This window comes from Vulpes vulpes, chromosome 13 (assembly GCF_048418805.1).
Source record: "Vulpes vulpes isolate BD-2025 chromosome 13, VulVul3, whole genome shotgun sequence".
Classification (NCBI taxonomy): domain Eukaryota; kingdom Metazoa; phylum Chordata; class Mammalia; order Carnivora; family Canidae; genus Vulpes; species Vulpes vulpes.
In genome coordinates this window covers 79,231,225-79,237,836 of record NC_132792.1, presented here as the reverse complement: position 1 = coordinate 79,237,836, position 6,612 = coordinate 79,231,225, and the positions used below count along the sequence as shown (strand labels likewise).

At 36.6% G+C, this 6,612-nt stretch overlaps 1 pseudogene; it reads left to right on the top strand.

Moving 5' to 3' along the window:
* Window positions 1-1,320: 1,320 nt before the first annotated feature.
* LOC140595068 (procathepsin L-like) lies at window positions 1,321-2,353 on the top strand (annotated as a pseudogene).
* The last annotated feature ends 4,259 nt before the right edge of the window (window positions 2,354-6,612 follow it).

The window sequence follows — 6,612 nt, the reverse complement described above, 5'->3', positions numbered from 1 at the left end:
AAGAAAGGTGAGGAAAAAAGAGGAAAAACAATTAAGAGCAAATGAAGAAAGGGTTAGGGAAATAAATGATAGCTTGATAAGGAAGAATTTACATATAATTTGACTCCAGAAGAGACTGAGAGATAGATAGGACCACAAAGTATATTTGAAGAAACCATAGCTGAGAACTTCCCTAATTTGGGGAGGGAAACAAGCATTCAGATCCAAGAGTTAGAGATGATACCCCCAACCAATACAAACCATTCAACACCTCACATTTAATAGTGAGGCTTGCAAATTTCAAAGATTAAGAGAAAATTCTTTTTTTTGATAATAAATTTATTTTTATTGGTGTTCAATTTACCAACATACAGAATAACACCCAGTGCTCATCCCGTCAAGTGCCCCCCTCAGTGCCCGTCACCCATTCACCCCCACCTCCCCACCCTCCTCCAGTTCCACCACCCCTAGTTCATTTCCTAGAGTTAGGAGTCTTTATTTTCTGTCTCCCTTTCTGATATTTCCCACTCATTTAAGAGAAAGTTCTTAATGCAGCATGAGACAAGAGATTCTTAATTTATATGGGGAGAAATACCAGATTAACAGCAGACCTGTTCCACAGAGACCGGTCAGGCCAGAAAGGGCTGGCAGGATATATTCAGGGTCCTAAATAAGAAGACTTTCATTCAGAATAGGAGAGAAAAAGAGCTTCCAGAATAGGCAGAAACTGAAAGACTATGTGACCACCAAACCATCACTACAATAAATATTAAAGGGGACCCTGTAAAAGAAAGAGGGAGCTCAAGGAAATAATCCACAAAAACAGGGACAGATTAGGTATTACGATAACACTATAAATTCATATCTTTCAATAGTTACTCTGAATGTGAATGGGCTAAATGATCCCATCAAAAGACACAGGGTATCAGACTGGTTAAAAAAGAAAGTCCCATCTATTTGCTGTCTTACAAAAGACTCATTTTAGACCTGAGGACACTTCAAGCCTGTAAATGAAGGAGTGGAAAACCATCTACCATTCAGATGCTCCTCAAAGGAAAGCTGGGGTAGCAATCCTCAAATCAGATCAATTAAAGTTTATCCCAAAGACTGTAGTAAGAGATGAAGACAGACACTATATCATACTTAAAGGATCAATCCAGCAAGAAGACCTACAAATCATGAATATGTATGCTCTTAATGTGGGAGATGCCAAGTATATCAATTAATAATGACAAGTATATCAATTAATAACCAAAGTAAAGAGATACTTAGAAAATAATACACTAGACTCATGGGCCCTGGCGATCCGTGGGATGCATCTGTGCAGCTGTGGATGCCGCAGGTTTTTGAAACATGAATTGTTCACTCTTCTTGACTGCCCTTTGCTTGTGAATAGCCTCAGCAGCTCCAAAACTCGATCAAAGCTTAAATGCACAATGGTACCAGTGGAAGGCAATGCACAGATTATATGGCATGAATGAAGAAGGATAGAGGAGAGCAGTGTGGGAGAATATGAAAATGATTGAACTGCATAATGGAGAATATAGCCAAGGGAAACATGGCTTCACAATGGCGATGCATACCTTTGGTGACATGACCAATGAAGAATTCAGGCAGGTGATGAATGACTTTCAAAACCAGAAGCACAAAAAAAAAAAAAAAAAAAAAACCAGAAGCACAAGAAAGGGAAAGTGTTCCAAGAACCTATCTTTGCTGAGATCCCCAAATCTGTGGACTGGAGAGAGAAAGGCTACATAACTCCTGTGCAGAATCAGGGTCAGTGTGGTTCTTGTTGGACTTTTAGTGCAACTGGTGCCCTCAAAAGACAGATGTTCTGGTAAACAGGCAAACTTGTGCCACTGAGTGAGCAGAACCTGGTGGACTGCTCTAAGGCTCAAGGCAATGAGGGCTGCAGTGGTGGCCTGATGGATAACACCTTTCATCATGTTAAAGACAATGGAGGCCTGGATTCAGAGGAATCTTATCCATATCTTGGAAAGGACATAGAGACCTGTAACAACAAGACTGAGTGTTCTGCTGCCAATGACACTGGCTTCATGGACCTCCCTCAATGGGAAAAGACCCTAATGAAGGCAGTGGCAACTCTAGGGCCCATCTCTGTTGCTACTGATGCAGGCATTTCCAGTTCTACAAAGCAGGCATTTATTTTGATCCAGACTGAAGCAGCAAAGATCTAGATCATGGTGTTCTGGTGGCTGGCTATGGCTTTGAAGGAACAGACTCAAATAATAAATTTTGGATTATCAAGAACAGTTGGGGTCCAGAATGGGGCTGGAATGGCTACATAAAAATGGCCTAAGACCAGAACAACCATTGTAGAATTGCCACAGCAACCAGCTATCCCATTGTGTGAGCTGATGGACCACAAGATTAGAGGACTTGAGGACAGCACATCTGGAGGAAGTTTATCTTAAAATTGACCAAACTCTTATTGTGTAAGATGAGACACTTGAATCATTGAGAATCCAAGTTGTGATTTGAATTCTGCGACATTTTTATCAGGGTAAACATTACCACTACTTTCATTACTGTTATATATGGCTTTATAATGTTGAAGACTTATTACTTAATTCTAAAATTTTTGACTTCTTATTTTGTCAAAGGATATATAAACTTTAACTTTTGCAATAAATTTTAATTCAATAAGTAGAGGAAGAAAAAAATAAAATAATACACTAATAGTAGGAGACTTCAACACAGCACTTGTCAGTAAATATCAGATCTTCTAAGCATGACATCACCAAAGAAACAAGGGCCTTAAATTATACACTGGACCAGATGGATTTCACAGATGTTTACAGAACTTTCTAACTGAACACAACTGAATACACATTCTTCCCAAGTGCACATGGAACTTTCTCCAGAATAGACCACACACTAGGTCACAAATGAGGTCTCAATCGATACCAAAAGATAGGATTGCCCCCTGCATAATTTCAGACCACAATGCTTTGAAACTAGAACTCAATTATAAGAAATTTGGAAGAAATTCAAACACATGGCGGTTAAAGAGCATCCTACTAAAAGATGAATGGGTCAACCAGGAAATTAGAGAAGAATCTATGGATTCAGGGAAACTAATGAAAATGCAGATACAACCATTCAAAAAAATTGGGATACAGCAAAGAGGTCCTAAGAAGGAAATACATCTCAATACAAGCCTCCTTCAAAAAACTGGAAATAACTCAAATACACAAGCTAAACTTGCACCTAAATGAACTGGAGAAAGAACAGCACATAAAGCCTACACCAAGCAGAAGAGGGGAGATAATAAAGATTCAAGCAGAACTCAAAGAAACAGAGACCAGAAGAACTGCAGAACAGATAAAAAAAGAAAAACAGGAGTTGGTTCTTTGAAAGAATTAATAAGATAGATAAACCCTTAGCCAGCCTTATGAAAAAGAAAAAAAAAAAACCCTCAAGGTAATAAACTCACAAATGAAAGAGGAGAGATCAGAACCATACCAAGGAAATACAAATGATTTTAAAAAACATTTTATGAGCAGCTATAAGCCAATAAATTAGGCAATCTAGAAGAAATGGATGCATTTCCGGAAAAATCACAAATGACCAAAACTAGAACAAAACGAAATAGAAAACCTGAACAGGCCAATAACCAGTGAGGAAATTGAAGCAGTTATCAAAAACCTGCCAAGATGCAAAATTCCAGGGCCAGATGGCTTCCGAGGGGAAGTCTATCAAATGTTTAAAGAGGAAATAATATTCTACTAAAGCTGTTCTGAAGGATAAAAAGGGATGGAATACTTCAAAATTTGTTCTAACAGGCCAGCATCACCTTGATTCCAAAACCAAAGACCCCACCAAAAAGGACAATTATAAAACAATATCCCTGATGAACATGGATGCAAAATTTCTCAACAAGATACTAGCCAATAGGATCCAATAGTATATTAAGAGGATTATTCACCACGACCAAGTGGGATTTATCCCTGAGATGCAAGGTTGGTTTAACACTCATAAAACAATCAAAGTGATAGATCACATCAACAAGAGAAAAAAAACAAGAACCATAGGATCCTCTCAATAGATGCAGAGAAAGCATTTGACAAAACACAGCATCCATTCCTAATCAAAACTCTTCACAGTGTAGGGATAGAAGGAACATTCCTCAGCATCTTAAAAGCCATCTATGAAAAGCTCACAGCAAATATCATTCTCCATGGAGAAAACCTGAGAGCCTTTCCCCTAAGATCAGGAACATGAGAGGGATGTCCACTCTCGCCATTGCTATTCAACATAGTACGAGAAGCCCTAGCCTCAGCAATCAGACAACAAAAAGAAATAAAAGGCATTTAAACTGGCAGAGGAAGGCAAACTCTCCCTCTTTGCACATGACACGTTACTGTGTGTAGAAAACCCAAAAAACACCACCCCAAGATTGCTAGAACTCGTACAGCAATTCAGCCATGAGGCAGGAGTCAAAATCAATGCATAGTAATCAGTGGAATTCCTGTAAACTAAAATGAGTGAAAAAAGAGACATCAAGGAGTCAATCCCATTTACAATGGCACCCAAAATCATAAGATACCTAGGAACAAACCTAACCAAAGTGGTAAGGGATTTATGCCCTAAAAACTACAGAACACTTCTGAAAGATTTTGAGGAAGACACAAAGGGATGGAAAAATATTCATGCTCATGGATTGGCAGAATTAATATTGTGAAAATGTGAATGGGTGACGGGCACTGAGGGAGACACTTGACGGGATGAGCACTGGGTGTTACTCTGTATGTTGGTAAATTGAACACCAATAAAAACTAATTTATTAAAAAAAAAGAAAAAAAGAAAAACATACAAACATGAGGTGAAAATGAGCTAAATTGCTCTATAGGCAGATTCAGAGTAAATTATAATGTGAATTCTGCAATTTCCAAGAAAATACATTTTTAAAATATGAAAAAAATCAGAATTTTAATCTCTGTACAGTTATTCCATGTATCGGTTTGTTTGTTTATTTATTTATTTGGAATGATGCATCTGTAGCAGTGGTGGGGACATTAGTACACTCTCTAAAGCCTTTTTAAAATGTAGCCTGAACTCAATAGCACCGACAATTGCAAGTTTATTAGAAATGAAGAATTTCAGACCCACTCCAGATCCACTCCCATTATCATTTTCCCAGTATCTGCAGATCACTTAAATGAACAGTTAACTATAAGAAGCATTACTCTGAGGGTCTTAGTCTGGCCATAGTTGATGTTACTCTGAAATAGGGCGGAAACAAATAAACTAGCAAGTAGAGTTGAATTGATAGATCTTGGAGACAATTTTATTTAGAAATGAAGTAGAGGCAATTGTCATGATTTTATTTTTTTCAATGGGAACAATTGATAAAAGTGACAGTGTATTTTTGAAAATAATAATAATCACAAAGAACAAAGATAGATAAACTTCGAGGGACAAAATACTCCTGTGAAGATATAATCCAGATATTTTAAAGCTGTTTCTGTAATGATAGCTGGACTCAAGATGTAAATTCCATGTAAAGATGAAGCTTCAGATTGTTGCCATTGTGACGCCTGCTGATAATTTCCTGTTTTCTACCTGTCCTGAAGTATCTTACCAAATCCTTCCATTTGTAAGAACATCTTATTATTTTTTGGGAAAATGGAGTCAATATCTTCTGGAGATTAAACATTCTCCAAACAGATGACACTCTGTGCTGAAATTATCAGTGTTAAAGTAATCTTATTTATCCTGAAACACCAGCTGTCACTCAGGCCTACTTCGAAGTTGGCATCCCATCAATGAAGAGGCTGGGTCTTCTCAACTCTAAATGATCTAGGTATCATATTCCTCTTACCAGAGAAGATAACTTTAATGGTTTTAAAACAAAGAGCTACATATACTATTTTTAATTTCTTTTTTTAACACATACAAATGTTTCTATGTGTTTCCATTTTATAAGACTTTATTTCCATATTGGCTCACATTAACTAAACACCAATTTATCAAATCTTTACAGATCCCATCATTTAGCAGACAAGGTTGGCATTAGAGATACAGAGAGAAGAAATCAATAGTATGTGTCTCTGTCAGACTTATGACAGATAAAAAGTAATTGATTTTATTTAAATATGATGGCTCTGAGAAAGGTTCACAAGCTACTATTTGTGTATATCTAACATCTCTGGGGAAACAGAAATAGTTTAAAAGTATTTTAATATAGATCATAGTCCATGGCTTGTGTTTTCTTATTTTCCTCAGTATTTTTCTGCCTCACGTTACCTTTTTTATTTTTATTTTTTTCCTGGCATAGAAATATAGTAGAGACTCAATAAACACTTCCTGAGTAACTGAAAACCAAATCATGTCCATATGCTCTATTAAGAATAGAAAAATAAAATTAATAAGATTATCTATTTGAGAATCATTATTTGTAAAATTAAAAGCATGTTGTTAAAAATGATCTTTATTTGCTGTATTACGTATTTAATAAAAAACAGTGACTCAAGAAGGATCATTTACTATCTTAAATTTAGAATCTTGAAATAACCAATAAACAGTTGCATGAAAATGTGCTGTTTTATTTCAAGTAGACAACTCACCTCAATCTTACACCTGGTAGCAATTTCTTTTGTACCTAGTTTT